Here is a 22819-nt window from a genome sequence, read left to right on the forward strand (position 1 = left end):
GATCCTGCTTGATCGTACCCCCTCCTCTTCTCTGATACCCTTCACTCCTGTGGGGAACAGAAGTGGGACAAGGAAGGGAATAGAGATTTGAACAGAGAGGTTCATCATCGACTTGGCCGAGGAACTTGGTCTTAGTGGGACTTGACTTCCGTGGGGGTAAGGTCTCTCTTCTGGGGGTTCTATGAGAGCCTAGACCTTGATCCTCAGCTGGCTCAAGGGAGGCGTGGAGAGAGGATTTTTTTTTTGTCATCTCCAGTCCACACTCAGTCTCCTGGCACCACCTCTGCCAGGTGAGGGCCCCTCAAACTCTGTTCTCTCGCACAGCTGGACTATCCGTAGTCACGCCTTGTCCTTTCTCTCTCAGTCTGTGGGCATCAAACCCCCAGAGACCCTGATTCTGCTTTAGGTTCTAGGACAAATGTGAGATCCTTAGGTTCTATTCCTTGATTTGTGCACTCCTGGGTTCCAGGCCCGAGGACAGGCCCAAGTGTAGGCAATTGAACTTCGGCCATCAGGCAGGACCTCATCCTCAAGTTCTCCTTTTGGAGCGAGAGGAGACGTCTTCAGCACCTAAATTAGGAATTTATAGAAGAGGTGTATTAGAATTTGGTCATCATGGAGGAGTTCCCTGGCGGCAGAGCAGATTAAAGATCTGGGGTTGTCACTCTTGGGGCTCCGTCCCTGGCCTGGGAAATTCCACATGCTACGGGCAGGGCCAAAAACAATCGTCATTGATGTGAAGTAATGTTTTCATCACCCACTCGTTGCATGAGGCCGTGGCTCTGCGGAGACTGAGAGCCGGGGTCTCGGAGCCCTTTAGGGAGGACAGATGGGGATCTTTCCTGCCACTCAGAGTCCCTGCCTCGTAGCAGTGCCTGGGCATCCTCGTGAAGTTATTCTCCATGACTCTCATCTCCCTGGAAATTCTTAAATGTCAGTGATTGCTCGGTAAACATAAGGTATTTGCTTTTGTGTGTTGCATTTGTTCGTGTTTATTGATGTGTTCACCTATTTGTTTAGTTGGGGGAATATGTTTACGGAAGCGTAGAAGACTGTGCTTTCAGGAAGGTATTGAAAGGGGGCTTTTCTTCACTGCAAAATGTGGCTTCATCTGGTGTTTGTGCAGATTTTGGGAACTAAGAGAGACAATTGCTTTTGATGTGGTCTTCAGGGCTTTTTTTCTTTCTTTCTCTTTTTTTTTTTTTAGGGCCACACCCGCAGCATATGAAGGTCCCCAGGCTAGGGGTTGATTTGGAGCCGCAGCCACTGGCCTATGCCTCAGCCACAGCAACTCCAGATCCACAACAACTCCAGATCCAAGCCATATCTGCGACCTACAACACAGCTTGTGGCAATGCCAGACCCTTAACCCACTGAGCGAGGCCAGAGGTCAAACCTGCATCCTCATGGTTCCTAGTCAGATTCCATTCCACTGAGCCAAAATGGGAACTCCTTCAGGTCTTTATAAGGAAGTTTTTTTCTTGGATTGGATTAGGCAATTAATCCTTTTTTTGGCAGCATCCATGGCATGTGGAATTTTCCGGGCCAGGGATTGAACTCATGCCATGGCAGTGACCCAAGCCATTGCATTGACAGCTCAGGGTCCTTAACCCACTGCCCCACAAAAGAACTCCTGAGCAATGAATCTATTGTTTGTACAGTGTGAAATCTGGTATTCTCCTTGCAGCCTCCCATGAAGAAATCATGAGTGGTGGGGTGGAGGTTTCTCTCTGCTTTTTGACTGCGTTCACAACAGCCACAACTTTATAGGTGGGATCACTTTACACTTTCCCACGGCAACTCGTAATTGGACTAACAAAGCCATGTATATATTTTTTCTTTTGACTCCCACTTCTTGCCAGAGCAAAGTGAAGAAAAATTGAGAGTGGGGGTGGGGTGTGGCAAGATATATATATATATATATTTGGTCTTTTTACTGCCACACTTGCAGTATATGGAAATTCCCAGGCTAGGGGTCAAATTGGAGCTGCAGCTGTCAGCTTACACCACAGCCACAGCCACATCAGATCTGAGCCGCATCTGCAATCTATGCTGCAGCTTGTGGCAACGCCAGGTCCTTAATCCACTGACCAAGGCCAGGGATTGAACCTGTGTCCTCTACCTGCTAAGCCACAATGGGAGCTCTGCAGCGGTGTTTTGAGCAGCAATATATGTCTGGACTATATGTTTTTTTCAAAATATATTCATAGTTCTTTATGACAAGAAGAGAAATTAAGCAAACCTAGATTTTCAGTTGGGTTTCAACATTCAGTTAGTACGATAAGGAACTGAACTTCCGGAGAGCAAGCGCTGGGTGCAGGCAGGCTGTCATTAGGAAGTAACAGAGTTCAGGGGCTCCCGTCGTGGCGCGGTGGTTAACGCATCCAACTAGGAACCATGAGGTTGTGGGTTCCATCCCTGGCCTCGGTCAGTGGGTTAAGGATCCGGCATTGCCGTGAGCTGTGGGTGTAAGTCTCAGAGGCAGCTCAGATTTGGCATTGCTATGGCTGTGGTGAAGGCCGGTGGCTACAGCTCCGATTAGACCCCTAGCCTGGGAACCTCCATATGCTGTAGGTGCGGCACTAGAAAAGACAAAAAGACAAAAAAAAAAAAAAAAAAAAAAAGACAAAAAGGGGAAATAACAGAGTTCAGTTACCTTTTTTCTAATGATAAATTAGAAAATTTTAACCCATAATTGAAACATCATTTCTAATATCTGAGACATATAAACAGTACTACAAAAATAAAGGGACCATTTAGGAGAAGACTGTGAATGACGTAGGAATTCATCAAATCACAGAAGAAATCATAATGTCCGCTGGGAGATCCCAGTGTGGCTGAGCGGGTTAAAGACCTGATGTCGTCTCTGCGAGGATGTGGGTTCGATCCCTGGCCTCGCTCAGTGGGTTAAGGATCTGGCATTGCCATGGCACAGGTGGCAGATGTGGCTTGAATCTGGCGTTGCTGTGATGGTGGCGCAGGCTGGTGGCTGCAGCTCCAATTCTACCCCTAACCTGGGAGCCTCCATAGGCTTCAGGGGCAGCCCTAAAAAGAAAAAAAATGAAAGAAAGAAAACTGGTGACTGGAATCAGGCACTAACTCCCTAGAAAGGAGGCACGTGCAAACAACATAAAGGTTGCTGATTATTTCCCTTATCATGTAGACCAAAAAATAAAAAGGCGCATCATTTGCCATATGGGTGATGACTTGCAATTTGGGTACCGTCTTGCGTTGTTCATTGGACAGCATGTTTTGCAAGGCATTTTGAAGCGTCACTCAACACCCGTAAGGCTCACAAAGTTCCCATAGAGGCAGGTCATGTGTGTGTGTGTGTGTGTGTGTGTGTGTGTGTGTTGGGGGGTTGAGGGTAAAAGGAAAAGAGGAGGAAAACCAACTCCATAAAACCCAGAGATGAGGCACATTAATTCCTTAGGGTTGGTCCTGCCCTGAATATGTGCTGCATCCGTGGAGCGTAGGAGGAAGGACGGCAGTTCAAGAGTCTGTGCCCCCTTGTTTATTGTCAGAACCCCCTGCTTCTGTTCGCATTGTTGAGAATGTGGTCTCTCACCCCACATGATGCGTAAGACTCTACTGTCAGGAAGCCAGGACTGTTTCCTTCTCTTCTTCTCATACTGAGCTACAGAAAAGATCATCCCCTAGCTAGGCTCCCTTTCCTCCTTGTCTGTGGGACCTCTGCCACCTGCGTAGACATTCCAGACCGTGAGGTGAGGCCAAGAGCAGGGCCAGTAAAGTAGCCGTTCAGGTGGTACTCCTGTGTGCATTTCAGCAAGGTGTCCTCTTCGTGACAGACGCGTTTCTAAGTGATGCCTCTTCTGTGTGGATGCACGACAGCAACACGCCCCTACGCCAAGGGGGTGCTTGTTCCTCGACCTCTGCTCTTCCCCCCCTTCTCCTAGGCAGCATCTCTGCATCCCCCTGACCTTCTGTGTTGTCCAAGCCCTGTCTCCGGATGTCTCTGAGCCTCCCTCTGGCTGCAGAGGTGCTGAAGCCGAGGCATAGGGTCCCAAGACCTACCTGCCCCCAGATGTCTCCTTCCATCATTGACTCTCTGGAACCGGAGACATGGCACATCACTAAGCCCTGAGCGTGTCTGAACCGCTTCAATGGCTTTCTCTTCTGTTCGTTTTGCTGCTACAGAAAACTTTTCTGAGGCACTCGGGAAGGATAGTTAGGAAGGCCTCATTCAGCAGGGACCACTGCCGTGGGGGTTTGCAGGGGGGGAGAGAATGGGCCTTATTTGTAAGTAAAAGAGGGAGAAGAGGAGATTGAGAGCCAAGGAGCAAGATGGGATCAGTGGGTAGAAAATTTCTTTTTCTTTCTTTCTTTCTTTCTTTCTTTCTTTCTTTCTTTCTTTCTTTCTTTCTTTCTTTCTTTCTTTCTTTCTTTCTTTCTTTCTTTCTTTTTTTGTCTTTTTAGGGCTGCCGCTGCGGCATATGGAGGTTCCCAGGCTAGGGGTCCAATTGGAGCTGTAACTGCTGGCCTACCCCACAGCCACAGCAATGCTAGATCCAAGCCATGTCTGCGACCTACACCACAGCTCATGGCAACGCTGGATCCTTAACCCACTGAGTGAGGCCAGGGGTTGAACTCACATCTTCGTGGATATGAGTTGGATTCGATGACCGCTGAGCAACGAGGGGAATGCCTAGAAAGTTTCTAAGAGGAAACCTCATGGGTACGGCAATTCCGGCTCAACGAATTTGATGGGATTCTCATTGGCGGCTGTCCAGGATGATACGATAACAAGGGTGGAGGATGCCGTGTTTGGTCAGTGGTCGGGGTGGTTGGACACCAAGGGCGGGAGTGAGAAATTTGTTCAGATGCTGAAGGTGGGAGATTTTTATTGAACGGACCCAGCAGAATTCCTGCTAAAACTGGACCAAGTGGGGCAAGGTCAGAGACTGAGGTCAGGACCTCGTCGAAAAGAGGGCTCAGCAGGGCCGGACTCGAGGCTAGTTACTGAGAGAATCTTTGGGGGTCCTGCTGTGGCCCAAGGGGACTGGTGGCGTCTCTGGAGCACCGGGATGCAAGCTTGATCCCTGGCCCGGCACGGTGGGTTAAGGATCTGGATCTGGCATTGGCACTGCGCTGTAGGTTGCACCTGTGGCTGGGAGCTGAGTCCTGGCCTGGGACATCCATAGGCCATGGGGCCAAAGAAGAAAAAGGAAAAAAGACAAGAGAGAGAATCTTTGTCATCCCTCATTTCGCTTTGTTTTAATTTGCCTTGCTTCCGTTCTTGGTGTTGTTGAATATATTTCTGAATATTTAAAAGCCATTCATGTTTCCTTTTCTATGAAATGTCTTTTTTTATTTCATACACATTGTCAATTTTTCTGTTGGGTTTTTGGCATATATCTTACTGATCTTAAAGAGCTTTTGGAGTTCCCACCATGGCGCAATGGCTTTAGAATCTGACTACAGTGGCTCTGGTTGCTGTGGAAGTTGTGGGTTTGATCCCCCTGCCTGGCGCACTGGGTTAAAAGGATCTGGTGTTGGGAGTTCCCACTGTGGCTCAGCAGTAGCAAACCCTCTTGGTATCTGTGAGGATGTTGGTTTGATCACTGGCCCCGCTCAGTGGGCTAAGGATCTGGTGTTGCCGTGAGCTGTGGTGTAGGTTACAGACGCGGCTCGGATCCCGAGTTGAGGAGGCTGTGGTGTAGGCCAGCAGGTGTACGATTCGACCTCTAGCCTGGGAACCTCCACATGCCATGGGTGCGGCCCTAAAAAGACCAAAAAAAAAAAAGGATCTGTAGGTGCTGCTGCTGGGGTTGCAGGTGTGGCTTGGATTCGATCCTCAGCCCAGGCTAGAATTTCCATATGTTGTCATAAAAATAAATAAACAACAGAGAGTCCGTGGTGGCCTAGTGGTTAAGGATTCAACATTGTCACTGCTGTGATTCCAGGTTAATCCCTGGCCTGGGAACTTCCGCGTGCTGTGGGTGCAGCCAAAATAAAATTAAAAAATACAATGGCCCAAAGGAGTAGTTATATAAAAAAAAAAAAAAAAGAGAGAGAGAGAGAGAGAGAGAGAGAGCTCTTTATAGATTAAGCATCAAAAACTTCCTGTATCATTTATGTTGTATTTTCTCCCCTTGTTGTTTTTATCTTTTGAATCCTTCATCATATATTTTGCCTTTAAAACGTCTAAATTTAATGTGTTTAATTTTACTGATTTTTAATGGATACTATTTTGAATACAGTTATTATTTTATTTTTATTTCTCTATTTATTTATTTTGCTTTTTAGGGCCACACTCGTGGCACATGGAGGTTCCCAGCCCAGGGGTCTGATCAGAGCTGCAGCTGCCAGCCTCCACCACAGCCACAGCAATGCCAGATCCGAGCTGCGTCTGCGACCTACACCACAACTCATGGTAATGCTGGATCCTTAACCCACTGAGCGAGGCCAGGGATCAGACCTGCAACCTCACAGTTCCTAGTCGAATTCATTTCTGCTGCTCCGAACTCCCTAGCATTATTTTATGTTTTTTTTTTTTTTTTTTGGTCTTTTTTGCCATTTTTTTGGGCCGCTCTCGCGGCATATGGAGGTTCCCAGGCTAGGGGTCGAATCGGAGCTGTAGCCGCCGGCCTACGCCAGAGCCACAGCAACGCTGGATCCAAGCCGTGTCTACAACCTACACTGCAGCTCACGGCAACGCGGGATCCTTAACCCACTGAGCAAGGCCAGGGATCGAACCCGTAACCTCATGGTTCCTAGTCGGGTTTGTTAACCACTGCGCCACGACGGGAACTCCCCTAGCATTATTTTAAATCTAATCTATTGCATCTTATCAATGAGCGTTGCATCCTAGCTAATGACTATTCACTCTTGTTTTCTAGGTGTGGGGTTCTGATGGGGAACCGCACAGGCAGGGTCTCTGTTCTCTGGACAATCCATCCATGGAGGGGAGAAGATCTGCTCATTAGTGGCCTAGAGCATAGTTACAGGTTGGCCAAGTGGGTAAAGGATGAGCACCCAACCGTGTGGAAGCGCATGGTATCTTCTACCAGATGGCATCCATGAGGGGCAGAGACTTGACCTGGGAAAGAAAGGATGCGAAAGAGTCTGATGTTTGGAGGCAGGGCTCAGATGTCCCTGGAAATGGGAACACGTCATAGCACCCTGCCGAGGGAGGTAACCTGATTAGTTAAACGGGGACAAAGAAGCCGAGAGGATGTCACATAATCAGTGAAAGAGAGTCTTGGACTCTAGGGAAAAGCTGGCTCCTAGTGCCTTGTTGCCATTGACAGAGGGCTACATTCTAAGTACAGGAGGCGAATCACTTCTGGGGACTGATGGACAGGGACACAATTTGGTCCATCTGGCAAATATTGAAGAACAGAGTATCTGGGCCAGGAGAGGATTCGCAGGGCCAAGGGGATGCCTTGGCATTTCTCTGGGGGAGGCCTCAATGGCTTTGCCTGGAAAAAGGAGGAAGTGGAGCTGGAGAGAAGAGGTGATGTGGGAGTTCCTGTTGTGACTCAGTGGAAACGAATCTAATTAGCACTCATAGGACGCAGGTTCGATTCCTGGCCTCACTCAGTGGGTTAAGGATTGGGCATTGCCATGAGCTGTGGTGTAGGTCGCAGGCGTGGCTCAGATCTGACGGTGCCGGGGCTGTGGCTATAGTGTAGGCTGGCAGCTGTTGCTCCAAATTAACCCCCTAGCCTGGGAACCTCCATATGCTGCCGGTGTGGCCCTAAAAAAGAAAAAAAAAAAAAAGACAAAAGAGAGAGAGAGAGAGAGAGAGAGAGAGAGATGATGTGATGACAAGGCACATTTTTGGGAATTTGTTTTTGTTTTTGTCTTTTTTAGGGCCGCACCTGGGGCATATGGAGGTTTCCAGGCTGGGGGTTGAATCGGAGCTGCAGCTGCCGGCCTACACCACAACTCACGGCAACGCCAGATCCTTAACCCACTGAGTGAGGCCAAGGATCAAACTCACAACCTCATGTTCGGGTTTATTAACCACTGAGCCACAATGGCAACTCGCCTTTTTAGGAATTTGAAAGGAGGAGGAAGGAAAGGATGCCTCGGAAAAAGGCGTGGGTCAAGGGCTGGGCTGTCTTAATGGCTAGTAAGTATTATTTTAACAGTGAGGAGAGAAGGAGGAGAAATCATAAAATTGGTTTTATGTGTGTTATTTTTTTATTTTTTATTTTTTTGTCTTTTTATTTTATTTTTTTTTCCTTTGCCATTTCTTGGGCCGCTCCCGCGGCATATGGAGATTCCCAGGCTAGGGGTCCAATCGGAGCTGTAGCCACCAGCCTACGCCAGAGCCACAGCAACGCAGGATCCGAGCCGTGCCTGCAACCTACACCACAGCTCACGGCAATGCTGGATCCTTAACCCACTGAGCAAGGGCAGGGATGGAACCCGCAACCTCATGGTTCCTAGTCAGATTCGTTAACCACTGCGCCAGGATGGGAACTCCAATGTGTTATTTTTAATAGGAAGTAATTTATTGACTGGTAAAACATTGGCATGGGGCCTGGACACATGTCTGTCCTGTGCACAAAAGCCTCTTGTGCGCCAGTAGTGCCTTTTGGCTCTGTGTCCTCATGGTACCATTTGGCGATTTGGTATCCTGCCCACGGAGGGAACATCTAAGCAGGTGGCGGATACTATGCAGAGGATCTCACAACTATGATTCTTTTGTCTGTCAGCGGCTCTCCTGCTTGGTACCTCTAACAGGACCCTAGGTCCTGTGACACCGACCTGGGAGACCCTGGTCTAACCGGTGGCAGGTGGCAGGTTCTGTGCAGATAAGGAGGAAAGGTGGCCAGCCTGGGGGCCTCCCTCTGCCTCGGGGAGAAGGAGAAGGAAGCGGTTCCTGATGCCCTCTTCCACGTCCACAGACTTGCTGCCATTGGAGAGACCCTACTGTGAGGGGTTCTGTGTCTTTCCAGTGATGGGCCTTGAACCCCACTCAGACCTCACTCCTCGATTCTTTGGAAGTCACCTTTGAGCCACATGTCAGATGAGATATATTTTCTTTCTCTTAATGAAGACCTACGCTTCATTTTTAAAAAACCGTAGTTGATTTATAAGATTGCATTAGTTTCAGGGGTATGATATTTATGCTTCATTTTAATTTAATTTTATTTTTATTTTATTTATTTATTTTTCATATGGCCAAACTTGTGGCATATGGAAGTTCCCTGGGCTAGGGTGTTGAATCAGAGCCGCACCTGGGGCCTATGCCACAGCCACCGTAACGCCGGATCTGAGCCGCATCCACGACCTACGCTGCAGCTTGCGGCAAAGCCAGATCCTTAACCCGCTGAGTGAGGCCAGGGGGTGAACCTGCATTCTCATAGATACTAGTCGGATTTTTTTTTTTTAGTCTTTTTGCCTTTTCTAGGGCCACTCCTGCAGCATATGGAGGTTCCAAGGCTAGGGGTCGAATCAGAGCTGTAGCCACCGGCCTACGCCAGAGCCACAGCAACACGGGATCTGAGCCGCATCTGCGACCTACACCACAGCTCATGGCAACGTGGGATCCTCAACCCACTGAGCAAGGCCAGGGACCGAACCTGCAACCTCATGGTTCCTAGTCGGATTCGTTAACCACTGAGCCTCGACGGGAACGCCTAGTCAGATTCTTAACTGGCTGAGCCATAGCGGGAACTTCTAAAGCCCCAGCCACCTCTCCTAAACCTGAATATCGCCAGAGCAGAGACTAGGTTTCCGCCCCCGCTCAGGGCCCAGGCAGAATCGATGGCAGAACATCTTCTGAAACAGAAACACGGCCAGTGGCTTGTTGAGCATGTACCCTGTCATCCCTGTGTCATGCCCTTGAGATGCGGGTAGAACTGAGACACACTGCTCGCCTCATGGTGTTTCTGGGGTGGAAGGGAGGTGGGCAGACACACAAGCGACACAGTCTAGAGTGAGGAAACGTTATGGTAGGCACCAGAGGAGCATAGGGCTGAGAGGGCGGGGTGGAGGCGCCCGTGCATAGACGATAGCCCAGAGGAAGCTTTGTTTGGGTTTGACTTAGAAAGAGCAGCAGTATCTGGTACAGTGGAGTCCTGCAATCCTGCATTTGTCTCCTTCCTTCCTTCCTTCCTTCCTTTCTTTCTCTCTTCCTTCCTTCCTTTCTTTTGTCTTTTTCTTTCTTTTTTTTTTTTTGCTTTTAGGGGCCGTACCTGGGGCATATGGAGGTTCCCAGCCTAGGGGTCAAATCAGAGCTGTAGCCGCCGGCCTACGCCAGAGCCACAGCAATGTGGGATCTACACCACAGCTCACAGCAACACCGGATCCTTAACCCACTAAGCAAGGCCAGGGATCGAACCTGAAACCTCATGGTTCCTAGTGGGATTCCTTAACCACTGAGCCACGATGGGAACTCCCCTTCCTTCCTTCCTTCCTTCCTTCCTTCCTTCCTTCCTTCCTTCCTTTCTTCCTTTCTTTCTTTCTTTCTTTCTTTCTTTCTTTCTTTCTTTCTTTCTTTCTTTCTTTCTTTCTTTCTTTCATCTCTTTCTTTCGAGCTGCACCAGCAGCATATGGAAGTTCCCAGGCTAGGGGTCCAATTGGAGCTGCAGCTGCTGGCCTACACCACAGCCACAGCAATATGGGATCTGAGCCATGTCTGTGACCTACACCACAGCTCACGGCAAAGCCAGATTCTTAACCCGCTGAACAAGGCCAGGGATCAAACCCCCATCCTCATGGATGCTCGTGAGATTCGTTAATTGCCGTAGGAAGCTCTGTATCTGCTGATCTTAAACTCCTTCTTTATCCCTCCCCACCTCCCTTCCCCCTTGGTAACCTCAAGTCGATTCTCTAGATCTGTGAGTCTGTTTCTGTTTTGTAAGTAAGTTCATTTGTGTCATATTTGAGATTCCACACGTAAGTGATATCAATTGGTATCTGTCTTGGTCTGACCTCACTTACGATGATAATCTTTGGGTGCATCCATGATGCTGCAAATATGCTGTTTTAGTGCCTATTGTATAATTTACTCGCTTCCATGGCAACAGTTCGTTTCCCGCTTTCAGCTGATTAGAGGAGCTGTAGTTTAGTTTGCCCCTGGCCACAGGTTTACAGAGTAGACTGTGGATCATGGGCAGTCTGGACTATTTCCGTGAGTTTGCTTTCCCCTTTCTATCATCTTCTTGATTGTTAAGCATTTGCCTTGAGTCTGGCCTTTTCTTTAGTGCAGTGATGGAGACTGAAAGACAAAAATTGATTAATTTGAAGACAGGAAAGGATATCTCAGGAATTTAAATGATCAGCTCAAAGCAAAACTCCTTTGAGATCCCTGAATGAATGCTCCCATTTCTTTTACTCAAAGGGCCATAGCAGAAATTGAAACACAACATATATATGTTTTCTTTTTAGGGCCACACCCGCGCCATATGGAGGTTCCCAGGCTAGGGGTTGAATCAGAGCTGCAGCTGCCGGCCTCCACCACAACCACAGCAGTGCTGGATCCGAGCTGCCTCTGCGACCTATACCACAGCTCAGGAGTTCCTGTTGTGGCTCAGAAGAAACAAAGCTGATTAGCACCCATGAGGACGCAGGTTTGATCCCTGACCTCGCTCAGTGGGTTAAGGATCCAGCGTTGCTGTGAGCTGTGGTATAGGTCACAGAATTGACTTGGATTCTACACAGTTGTGGCTATGGTGTAGGCCAGCAGCTATAGCTCCAATTTGACCCCTAGCCTGGGAACCTTCATATGCAGCAGGTGTGGCCCTAAAAAGACGATAATAATAATAACAAAAGATTTACAACAGCTCAGGGCAATGCTGGAGCCTTAACCCACTGAGCGGGGCCGGGGATCGAACTCATGTCCTCATGGATACTAGTTGCATTCTTAACCTGCTGAGCCACAACAGGAACTCCTGAAACACAACATTTTGTCTTGTGCGTGGCTGGATCACTAGAGCAAATTGAACTTACAACTCGTGCAGCCTCCTGTGTAAATGTGAGAGTGTTGTATAAGAAAGAAGGGGAACGTGATTATAATAGAAACATTTGGGGGCGATTCTAAGACATCCGAATGCTCTGAACTACTAACGTCGGTTCAGTATGTTGTGCAGGGAGAATCTTCACTTTCCCTTCTTAAAATCATCCCCTGAAAGCTGGGAGTAAGTGCAGTGGATTGTTTCACTGTGAAATTCAAAGGCAGAGCCAGCGTCAGAGACCAAAGTGAATTGAAAGAGTGAGAACGTGTTTTTCTTTTAAACTATGCAGACACATATATTTGAGAACTACTTGAAGGGACAGAGAATGTCCATTTTTATTTTTAAAATGTAATTAATGCATTAATTTGGGGGGCCACCCATGAAGCATGTGGGAGTTCCTGGCCAGGGATGGAACCTGTGCCACAGCAGTGACCTGAGCCCCTGCAATGACAATGCCAGGTCCTTAACCCGCTGTGCCACAAGGGAACTCCAGAACGCCAGTTTTTAAAATACAGAAAAATAAAATAAAATACAGGATTGATGTTAAACAGTGAGGTATTTTTCTTCTTTAGTGCAGCTTGAACAGACTTCCAAAAGTGGGGAGGAAGCGAATAGGCAATAGAGAAAAAGTAGAGGAGTCACTGAGATGAGGGGAAGCAGGTCTGTATTTCTGTTTCCACTTGAGATACTGTCCTTTCTGAGTCTGACCTCATCACCAGCGTGAGAATAATAAATATCACAGTCAAAAATGATTTTCTTTTTTTTAAATTTTTTATTTTATTATTTTTTTATTTTTTTGTCTTTTTGCTATTTCTTTGGGCCGCTCCCGTGGCATATGGAGGTTCCCAGGCTAGGGGTCTAATTGGAGCTATAGCCACCGGCCTACGCCAGAGCCACAGCAACTCGGGATCCGAAGCCGCGTCTGCAACCTACACCACAGCTCACGGCAACACCACATCCTTAACCCACTGATTGAGGTCAGGGATCGAACCTGCAACCTCATGGTTCCTTGTCAGATTTGTTAACCACTGAGCCACAATGGGAACTCCAAAACTGATTTTCAACATGAGAAAGTCTACAGAAAGTAAAGCCTGAGGGAGTTCCTTTCATGGCTCAGTGGTTAACGAACCCAACTTGGATCCATGAGGATGCAAGTTCGATCCCTGGCCTTGCTCAGTGGGTTAAGGATCTGACGTTGCCGTGAGCTGTGGTGCAGGATGGCAGCTGCAGCTCTGATTTAACCCCTAGTCTGGGAACCTCCATATGCCGCAAGTACAGGTACGGCCTTAAAAAGAAAAAAGAAAAAAAAAAAAGCCTGAATTTTCCGGTCCCCCCAAGATGCTTGGAGAGCGTTGCGACCTTTCTCGTTAGACGGAAGACTGCTGCTGAATGTAACTGAGGGAGGGCGCCTGCTGGTAAGGCAGCCCCAGATGCTGGACAAGTGCACCTGATGCTACGCAGAATGGTCCTGCTTCCCTGGAGGGGGGAGAAGGCTGTGACTCTGACTCCCGAGACCATCCTTCCCTGTGCACTTGGAACCATCGTGCAGCTTTGCCTGTGCCAAGATGTTGACGTATGTATGACTTAATTCCAAAAAAGCAGGTGCACTCTAGAAAGTGGATACGGGAGTTCCCTACGTGGTGCAGCGGGAATGAATCTGACTGGTGTCCATGAAGATGCCTGTTCGATCCCTGGCCTCCCTCAGTGGGTCGGGGGCCCGGCGTTGCGGTGAGCTGCAGTGGAAGTCGCAGACGCGGCTCGGATCTGGCGGGGCTGTGGCTGTGGTGTAGGTCGTCAGCTGTGGCTCCGATTTGACCCCAAGCCTGGGAACCTCCATATGCTGTGGGTGTGGCCCTAAAAAGACAAAAGAAAGAAAGTGGATACAGTATCTTCTGTATAGAAAATGGATGGCGTGGAGCTCCCTTGTGGTGCAACGGGTTAAGGACCCCGCATTGGCATTCTACTCTGGGCTTTTTATCAGTGTTGTTGCCTGTGTCCTTTAGGGATTTCAATGAGCACCACGAGGAAGGGAGATACAGCTTAGAAACAGCGTTTTCCTTGGAGGTGGAATTAAGGCAATAATGTTTAGCACACACTCACGTAGAATTTTTTAAAAGGAATTGTTTCAAATCCTTTATTATGTGCATTTATTATTACCTCATACAGAAGGAACACCACAGAGACTGTTACATAGTTGAGACACAGCCTAGAGATGTTGGCAATAACCTGACCAAGGTCACAGCCACTAGGGGTGAGAAGCGCACCGGTGGCCTCCACAGCCTGCAGTACCAATGCTTATGCCCTGCTGCCTCCTTCACAGAGTGAATGCAAATATAATTACATAGCTCACTTTCCTGAAAATTTGTCCCTGGGGTTGTCTTCCAGGGGTTAAGCTAAGGCAGTCAGATTCAAAATTGAAGGTCAGTGCAAGAAGCAAGGAGGAGTTCCCACTGTGGCCCAGACAGGATTGGCCTGACGTCTCTGCAGCACCAGGATGCAGGTTCAGTCCCTGACCCAGCACAGCAGGTTAAAGGATCCAGCGTTGCTGCAACTACAGCGTAGGTCACAACGGTGGCTTAGATCCAGTCCCTGGCCCAGGCACTCCATATGCCATCGGTGGCCAAAAAAGAAAAAACAAAAAAAGTGAAAAGAAAATCCACAGAATAAGAGCATATGAAAAACACTAACTCTACAACTCAATTAAAAAAAATGAAAAAGAAGCAAGGAAAGTTTCACATTTTTCAAGCCCAAGTCTCACCCTCTCTATGCAAAAGAGCAATGGAACACTGGAATAAATCTCGCTTGAGGAGTGTGTGTGTGTGTCCAAATGCAAATTTTAATTAGAATAAACTAGAGTTTGCCTATAAGCAGATGGATGTAATACACAGTAGCAAACAGTAGAGAGTTTGTGATCTACTTCCTACAAACAATGAAAAGTGGTTTGAGTCTCAGTTGGTTACGATTTTTTCCTAATTTTATTTTTTTGTCTTTTTAGGGCTTCACCTGCGGCATAGGGATCGAATGGGAGCTCCAGCTGCCGGCCTACACTAGAACCACAGCAATGCCAGATCCTTAACCCACTGAGTGAGGCCAAGGATTGAACCTGCAACCTCATGGTTCCTAGTCAGATTCATTAACCACCGAGCCACAGTGGGAACTCCTGTCTTTTTTTTTTCTTTTTAGGGCCACACACCTGCAGCTTATGGAAGTTCCCAGGCTAGGGGTTGAATCAGAGCTGCAGCCACAGCCACAGCAACGCCAGATCTGAGCTATATCTGTGACATCCACTGCTGTAGCTTGCAGCAACATGGGATCCTTAACCCACTGAGCGTGGCCAGGAATTGAATCTTCATCCTCATGGATACTAGTGAGGTACAGTGGGAACTCCCTATAATCCTTTGTTTAAATAAATGTCTTCTCTTCCTTCTGAAATAAAGCCAGATAGCATTTCTCAGTGATTTTTTTAAATCAGCTTAAGTAAATTTCAACTATTTCTTGAGAATCTCTTTATGATTCTATAACCTAGGGAAAAGAAAATAGAGACCTCACATTGTGTTTAAAATGTAATCAGCATAAGGAAGTGAAAATTCTGGTGAAGACATGCTGAGATATTTTAGGACTTAGTATAAACAGTACTTAGCAGTTGTGCCAACTTTGTTGTCACACAAAGCCAGGAGGAAAAGTTAAACAACATTATAAAAAGTAGGAGGTCCTGGATTTTCCTTTGTGGCTCAGAGGTAACCCAACTAGGATCTACGAGGGCGCGGGTTCAATCCCTGGCCTTGCTCAGTGGGTTAAGGAGTTGGCATTGCTGTGAGCTGTGGCGTAGGTCGCAGAGGCGGCTCAGATCCCAAGTTGCTGTGGCTGTGGGGTAGGCGGGCAGCTGCAGCTCTGATTTGACCCCTAGCCTGGGGACTTCCATATGCCACCAGGGTGGCCCACAAAAAAAAAAAAAAAAAAAAAAAAAAAAAAAAAAAAAAATTTTGTCTGGGTATACGCCCAGCAGTGGAATTGCTGGATCACATGGTAGTTGTGTGTTTAGTTTTCTGAGGCGCCTCGGGACTGTCTTCCGCAGTGATCATACCATGTGCCATTTTAGCTTTTGTGTCCCAGTTGCTCTGTGTATCCACTGTTTTCTTTGTCCTTGTGTTTCTGTCTGCCTTTTGGTCTGGTGTTTTCCTATGATGTTTTTTCAGTTTCCTCTTTTTCTTCATGCTTTGTGTGTTTCTGCTCTAGGTTACGCTTTGGGGTTACCGTGAGGTTTGTATAAAATGTCTCATAGATAATGTCTCCGTCTTATCTTCGTTTACTTATATGGGTTCCATCCTTTTCCTTTTCCCCTCTTGTGTTTTTCTTATCTCAAGTGATCTCTTTTGATGTTGCGATTTTGCTACCAAATGGAAGTAGCTGCAGTCTTTTGTTGCCCCTCGCATTTATGCTATAATAAAATATTTAAGGGCGTTCCCACTGTGGCTCAGTGGGTTAAGAATCTGACTAGGATCCATGAGGATGCAGGTTCCATCCCTGGCCTCGCTCAGTGCCTTAAGGGTCTGGCGTTGCCAAGAGCTGTGGTGTAGGACTCAGGCACGGCTCCGATCTGGTGTTGCTGTGGCTCTGGCGCAGGCCAGCAGCTACAGCTCCAATTAGACCCCTAGCCTGGGAACCTCCATATGCTGCAGGTGTGGCCATTAAAAATTAAAAAAAAAATCTATTGTAATAAAGAGTTACAATTTTCTGATTCTGTTTATCACCTTTCCTAACATTTTGTGTACTTTGCCTCTTTGTTTTTGGTAGAAAGGCTCCCTTCCTCATTTCTTGTGAGGCAGGTTTGTGTTGGATAAATTCCCTCAGCTTTTGTGTGTCTGGGAAAGATTTATTTCTCCTTCGTATCTGAATGATAACTTTGCTGGATGGTATATTCTTGGCCGACAGGTTTTATCTTCTAGTATTTTGAGAACATCATTCTACTTCCTCCTAGCATGTAGAGTTTCTGCTGAGAAATGGGCTGATAGCCTAATGGGAGTTCCTTTGGGGGTTCCCATCCTTTTTCCCTGGCTGCCTTAAAAATCCTTTCTTTGTCGTTAGCTTTTTTTTTTTTTTCTTTTCTTTTTTTCTTTTTTGCCTGCCCTGCAGCATATGGAGTTCCTGGGCCGGGGATCAGATCCCAGCCACAGCTGAGACCCATGCCACAGCTATTACAACACCAGATCCTTAACCCACTGTGCCAGGCCTGGGATCGAACCTGTGTCCCAGCTTTCCAGAGATGCCTTCCACCCTGTTGTGCTGCAGGGGCAACTCCTGTCATTGGCTTTTGACAAACTTAATATAACGTATCTTGCAAAAAGGTCTTCCTGTATCAATGTAATTAGATGTTGTTTTAGCTTCATGGACTCATGTATCCAGTTCTTTCCCCAGGTTTGGGAAGTTCTCAGCTCTTTTCTTTCTTTCTTTTTTTGCCATTTTTAGGGCTGCACCCACAGCATATGGAGGTTCCCAGGCTAGGGGTCAAATCGGAGCTACAACTGCCAGCCCGCGCCACAGCCACAGCAATGCCAGATCCAAGCCGTGTCTGCGACCTACACCACAGCTCACAGCAACACCGGATCCTTAACCCACGGAGCAAGGCCAGGGATCAAATTCACATCCTCATGGATACTAGTTAGATTCGTTGCTGCTGCGCCACAGTGGGAACTCCCTAGATTTCGATATTTGATCTTTTGCTAATCTCTCTTCCATACGGTCTGCTCTATTTCCAGTGCTTTCTACAGGACTCTTTATTTCTTTCATAGTTTTCTTCATCTCTAGAATTTATTTGGTTCCTTTTTAGAGTTTTAGTCTCTCTGGTATTTTTTCTGTTCATTCACTTTATTTCTGGTCTCCGTGAATTGCCTTTCCGAGTTATCTTGTAGCGTCACTGAGTTTCTTCAGGACAACTGTATTGACTTCTCTATTTTTGTTTTTGTTTGTTTGTTTGTTTGTTTTGTCTTTTTGCTATTTCTTTGGGCCGCTCCCGTGGCATATGGAGGTTCCCAGGCTAGGGGTCAAATCGGAGCTATAGCCACTGGCCTACGCCAGAGCCACAGCAACTCGGGATCCGAAGCCGCGTCTGCAACCTACACCACAGCTCACGGCAACGCTGGATCGTTAACCCACTGAGCAAGGGCAGGGACTGAACCCACCACCTCATGGTTCCTAGTCGGATTCGTTAACCACTGCGCCACGACGGGAACTCCCGACTTTTCTATTTTTGATTGAAATAGTCCATGACTTTAAGTTTAGTTTCTGGAGAATTGTCATTTTCTTTTGGTGGGACAGCGTTACCATGTTTCTTCCCGGTGATTGATGAATTATTGTTCTGCCAGTGCCTTTGATGTCCGGAAACACCCTTCCTCTTGGTTTTATTAGTTCAAGTTCAAAATTAGAGGCCTTCCAGTAGATGGCGATATAGCACAAGTCTTCGGTTTCTCTTGCCTGTGCAAACTCGGGGATATATTTGAGTCAGCACTTGCCTCCTTGCGCTGCCTGTGTCAGACAGAGGCGAGGCTCCATGCTCTGATGACCGCTTCTTGTGCCTCCAGGGTCATTGGTGCCTGGCAGATGCCAGTGTCACTAGTCCCACCTGGGACACTGGGAGGGCGAGCTCTTCTTCTGGGATTCCCTGAGCCGCAGCATCTACCACTAAGAAGGGAGGGAGAGGGCGAAGGGGGAGCCTAGTTGCATGGGTCCCACTGCCATGTCGGGTGTTGTAGGGCTTGTAGGCATCTGTGTGTGGGTGAGGGCCTCTTTATTGAACTGCCCGATTCTGTCAACCCCACTTCCCCACGCCTCAACCACGTCTGAATCATTGCTCTCCAGGATTCTGCAAGGGCCTTACAAATAGGCTTTCTTTTTTGTCCAAGTCCACTACAGTCTGTTTTTTACACAGAGCCTCAGAAGAGGTCCTTTTAAAACATAAATGGGAACAGATCCCACCTCCTCCCCACCCCGCCCAGGCTCCCATCTCACTTGAAGCAAGGGTCCGTATAATAGCCTGGGATCTACTTTTCTGTACCCTGAGATCAAGCCCTGCCTCTGTCCCCTTTTGCTCCAGCCACACTGTCATCCTTGCTGTTCTCCCAAATTTCCCCACTCCCACATTGTGCTCCTTATCAGTAGCTGGTTTTTCTGACTGCATATTCTCCCCAAGATATGCAAGACTCTTTAGCAGTAACTAGAACCACAGTGGTGGCAGTGCCAGATCCTTAACCCACAGAGTCACCAGGGAAGGCTAAGATTTAAAAAAATTTTTCTGGCTGCACCTGTCAAGTATGGAAGTTCCCAGGCTTGGGGTTGCATCAGAGTTACATCTGCCAGCCTATGCCACAGTTGGCAGCAACACCGGATCCTTAACCCACTGAGCAAAGCCAGGGATTGAACCCACAGCCTTAAGGAGATTGTGCCGGGTTCTTAACCCACTAAGCCACAATGAGAACTGTAAAACTCTTTTCTTGACTTTCTCCAAGTCTGTTTGAATCTCATCTCTTTCATGAGAACAACCCTAACTAAGCCCTCTGTGGACAGCTCTGTTCCTCTACCAAAATCTTTTTCAAGACACTTGTCTTTTGCTTGAGTGTTATATTTAAAAAATTACTGCATGTATTTTCCAACTGGAGTGTAAGCTCCATGGAGCAGGATTTTTGTCTTTTTTCCTCTTATGCAGATAGGACAAAGCTTGCTGCCAGTTAGTCGCTCAGTTGTCAAATGAATGGATATGTGGACGAATAGACAGGTGGAAGGATCCTTCTGGTTGCTTTACTCACAACCCTTTGACTGGGGATTCTGTGCATCTAATATTTTACATATAAGAAGACTGGGGGGGAGTTCCCGTCGTGGCGCAGTGGTTAACAAATCCGACTAGGAACCATGAGGTGGTGGGTTCGGTCCCTGCCCTTGCTCAGTGGGTTAACGATCCAGCGTTGCCGTGAGATGTGGTGTAGGTTGCAGATGCGGCTCGGATCCCGTGTTGCTGTGGCTCTGGCGCAGGCCGGTGGCTACAGCTCCGATTCAACCCCTAGCCTGGGAACCTCCATATGCTGCGGGAGCGGCCCAAGAAATAGCAACAACAACAACAACAAAAAAAGACAAAAAAGACAAAAAAAAAAAAAAAAAAAAAAAGAAGACTGGGGGAGTTCCCATTGTGACGCAGCGGAAACGAATCCGACTAGGAACCATGAGGTTGTGGGTTCGATCCCTGGCCTCTTTCAATGGGTTAAGGATCCGGCAATACTGTGACCTGTGGTGCAGGTTGCAGACGGGGCTCGGATCTGGTGTTGCTGTGGCTGTGGTATAGGCTGGCAACTACAGCTCTGATTAGCCCCCTAGCCTGGGAACAGTCATATGCTGTGGGTGTGGCCCTAAAAAGACAAAAAAAAAAAAAAAAAAAAGCTGGGTCTAGCAGAGGTTTCTGTAATTAGGTCCCGCAGGGGCAGAGCTGGGACTCTTGTCCCAGGGATATGTTGCTCAAGATTTTTTTTTGGCTGTGGTGTGTACTGGCTTGATGTAGGATCTCTGTTCCCAGGCCAGGAATTTAACCCTGGTCACAGTGGTGAAAGCACTGAATCCTAACTGCTAGGCCACCAGGGAACTCCCTGGAATAGATTTGACATCAGAGAAAAAGTCAGCTGCATACAGCATGGGGTGGGCACCAAGTTTATGAAGCAGGGTAGCCAAGGAGCTCTTTGTTATATATATATATATATATATATTTTTTTTTTTAAGGGCTGCACCTGAGGCATATGGAGGTTCCCAGGTTAGGGGTCTAATTGGAGCTGCAGCTGCCAGCCCAGGCCACAGCCACAGCAACGCCAGATCCGAGCTGAGTCTGCGACCTACACCACAGCTCATGGCAATGCCAGATCCTTAACGAGGCTAGGGATTGAACCTGCGTCCTCATGGATACTAGTCAGGTTCGTTTCTGCTGAGCCACGACGGGAACTCCTCTTTGTTATAGTTTTATCATTGCACCTTATCAGTAGATATGACTGGATATTTTACACTGACTCTGATGCCTGCGCTGCGGTTAAGAGTATCAGCATCTTCAGTCCAATTAGAAGCTCTTCTTGTTATCACAGTGGACTTTGGAGAGTGCACACTAAACACAAATTTGGAGCCATGCGTGTCCAAAGAATAGAGGGCAGGGCTCTACAGCCTGCGTGAAAGGGTCAGGGGGTGACACCCCTCCTAACAGCATTTATAGGGCACCTTCCCCAGACACACTCACACGCAGCAGTTTCAACTGGAAAGACTCAGCTGGAGACTATGGAATCCTTGGTACGAAGGATGGGAAGAATGGCCCTGATCACCTCTGCTGCTTGGGCCAGGTCACCTGGCACCAATCACCGAATGAGTACTGGCAGAGAATGCGTCTGTGTGTGTCCATGAGAATCACTGGATGGGCATAATCATACGTCCCTAGGCGTAAGTTTTTCTCTGGGTTGGGAAGTGTTTGTAATAGGTGTATCTGTGACTCTGAGGACAGGTCTGGGCTGAAATTAGTGTCTCCTTGTTGGAGGTGTGCTCTTGTCTCTTAGCTGCAAGAGAAAGCCCCGTTCTCTGACTTGATTCTGCCCGGGCGGGCGGCGGGGGAGAAAACGCTGGCCTCCCCCTCACGCCTGCATCCATCTCTTCCACAGCCCAGCCCCTACGGACGGTCTGTTTCCCTGGCTGTGGGTTGGATGGTGAAGATCAAGGCCGATCTTCTGCATCCCAGCAGGTGAGTAGATCCCAGTTTATGTTTGACAGAAAGCGACGCCCCAGGGGGAGGGTGTTGGGGACCCTCACTGGAAACAGTTCAGGATTCTTTAATCCTGAGTGAGCTGAGGTGGCTCGTGCAGAAATGTGAGGTTACACTCAGGTGGAATTTCCTGTGTGTGTGTGTGTGTGTGTGTGTGAGAGAGAGAGAGAGAGAGAGAGAGACGGCAGAGTGAGAAAGGTGGGGGGAAGGGGAGGAAGGGAGGGATGGCGGGGGCAGGAGTGTGTCCCTGAGGAGGTTAAGGAGTAACTTACCTGGACACCAGTGATGCCGTGAGCCATCTTCTTGTCCCTGCAGAAAGAGCCCAGAATTCAAGGCGGATTTCTTTGTGTGTCCCGAGGAAGGCGGCAACATCGCGTTCCATTTCCGGGTGTAGGGCAGCAACGCCGTGGTGATGAGCAGCTTCCAGGAAGAGGGATGGAGGGAGGCAGAGAGAGCTTCTTCCCACCCTTTTGTGCCAGGACAGCCGTTGGAGCTGCGGATTTTGGTGCTGGACAGTGAATACCAGGTGTGTGGTCCCTGCGGGGTGAGGGGCGTGGAGCGTGGTGGCTGCTGTGAAGAAGCACGTAAGAGGCCAGCTCTGAGCTGATTGCAACAGACCGATTTTTTTTTGTTGAGAATTTTCAGTACATGTGTTTTTTTTTTCTTTTTTTAAAAAATTATAGTTATTACAATGTCGTGCCAATTTCTGCTATAGCTTTTTTTTTTTTTTTTGTCTTTTTTGCTATTTCTTTGGGCCGCTCCTGTGGCATATGGAGGTTCCCAGGCTAGGGGTCCAATCGGAGCTGCAGCCCCTGGCCTACGCCAGAGCCACAGCAACGTGGGATCCGAGCCGCGTCTGCAACCTACACCACAGCTCACGGCAACGCCGGATCATTAACCCACTGAGCAAGGGCAGGGATCGAACCTGCAACCTCATGGTTCCTAGTCGGATTCGTTAACCACTGCGCCACGACGGGAACTCCTGCTATAACTTTTTTATTTTAATTTTATTATTATTATTATTGTCTTTTTTTTTTGCCTTTTCTAGGGCTGCTCCCGTGGCATTTGGAGGTTCCCAGGCTAGGGGTCTCATCGGAGCTACTGCTGCCAGTCT

General features: G+C 48.0%; 1 long non-coding RNA gene across 1 annotated transcript; it reads left to right on the forward strand.

The window, feature by feature from the left end:
* Window positions 1–844: 844 nt before the first annotated feature.
* On the forward strand, window positions 845–22144 carry LOC106507591 (uncharacterized). Its single transcript, XR_001303675.3, has 3 exons — window positions 845–959; window positions 21605–21684; window positions 22021–22144. It is a non-coding gene; the product is annotated as an uncharacterized LOC106507591 (long non-coding RNA).
* The last annotated feature ends 675 nt before the right edge of the window (window positions 22145–22819 follow it).

The sequence above is a fragment of the Sus scrofa genome, chromosome 6 (assembly GCF_054392235.1).
Source record: "Sus scrofa isolate SSC_HxYL_T2T_F1_AM1 chromosome 6, Sscrofa_HxYL_maternal_Yorkshire_Landrace_v2.0, whole genome shotgun sequence".
NCBI lineage: Eukaryota > Metazoa > Chordata > Mammalia > Artiodactyla > Suidae > Sus > Sus scrofa.